This window comes from Branchiostoma belcheri, unplaced genomic scaffold, assembly GCF_001625305.1.
Source record: "Branchiostoma belcheri isolate BF01 breed outbred unplaced genomic scaffold, Haploidv18h27 scaffold106, whole genome shotgun sequence".
NCBI lineage: Eukaryota > Metazoa > Chordata > Leptocardii > Amphioxiformes > Branchiostomatidae > Branchiostoma > Branchiostoma belcheri.
Window position 1 is genome coordinate 681184 of NW_017802447.1, and position 1518 is coordinate 682701.

General features: G+C 40.6%; 1 protein-coding gene across 1 annotated transcript in view; it reads left to right on the forward strand.

Annotated features, from left to right (window-relative positions):
• LOC109478086 overlaps positions 1-1518 on the forward strand; it is a 17048-nt gene that overhangs the window by 12469 nt on the left and 3061 nt on the right. The gene's annotated exons all lie outside the window — the stretch shown is intronic.

The window sequence follows — 1518 nt, forward strand, 5'->3', positions numbered from 1 at the left end:
GAATGGCGATAAGGTTGTTACAGTGTTTTAGATGTATGTATGTGTTCAGCCGTAGAGCTCTCTATAGCCAGTAAACATAGCAGGGTTCATCACTGTCTGTGCTACTATTCCCCTCTGGTAATCTTATAATTATCTAGGCGGAGAAAAGTTTCACTTCTTTGAAGGCAATCAAGCGGCAAAAACACTACATATATGGTGATACAGTACTATATTTTCGGTAATATTGTAGAGTTTTTTTGTGTGTGCTATTACGTTTTGTTCTTCTAAATATTTGTCACCATTTCATACACCATTGAATGTTAGATTGTCCCTTGCTGACTTGCCTTCTCTCGCACTAGCTTGTTGGTTATCTTCAAGCAGATCTTTTGCAAAGACAGTATGAAATTGGCCAGGCAGTATCTATTTGCCGGACTGTTACCGGTATGTCATATGCCACCCGAAGGCTTAAAAATATACCAGTACAAAAACAAAAGTCCGATAAAAATGCCTAAGGATACACCAAAAACTAGAAAAGTAACATTTGCAAATAATGTTTTATCTTTGCATATGGCCTGCTCTGTTAATTCTTTACTCTAACACATTAACATATATGGTAACAAGAGTCTAAATCCATCCTACTATAAAATTGCAACATTATGTAACCCAACTCCAGAGACAGTCTAGTTCAGGTCGTTGACCAGGGCAGAATTCACTATTTGGAGATGATTAAGTACTTGTAAGACCCCAGAGATGATTGAGTACTTGTAGCAGCATCAATCACATTAAACCCAAATCACCCCACGGGCACGAGCGACCCCGCTGTGTACGGCAGTTACCAAATTGGCAATGCGACAACTAGATCGTTAAACTGACCAACCTTTAAGATGAATACCGTTAGGCATTGGACTGCGCTCTGAAGAATCAAGGAGCTCGAAAGATGTATATGCCGAGGCCATATCACTTTACGAAACGTTGTTTTTATCAACAATTACCAATGGGAGTAAATGCCAGTGGATTCCTGCAATGTTATCTGTAGCAAACTGGACTCCACTGCATGGCATGTACTAATGTTCACTACTGTAAACGATACCAGCTATACTGGCATTCACTACCATAATTATCTGTGTTTTAATCCGCGTAACTGTTGTTTAATCCTGTGATCTAATCAATGTTGTCTGTGTTGTAAAGAATCCGAGATTTTGTGTTCTTAATAATCCGTGTTATCTGTGTTTTGAGTGTTCCAGTGCATCCATGTTTTTTTTCATACTCCAACATTTCATGACTAGACATGGTGAAGCACACTGAAGTTATATCAACTTATTTTATGCCGCTACCAACGTAGAGGACGAGTACAGGACAATACTCATTTTCACTTGAGGAAAGTCGTGTAAAGTGCCTTTCCCAAGGGCACAACGTCGGTGGCAGGACTTGAAACCGGGACCTCTTGGCTCCGAGTCGAGCACTCTGCCGCTACCCCACACGACCCCACATGCATCAATGTTTCCTAGGCTCTTCTTCGTGTCATTTGCGTTCAAGTCT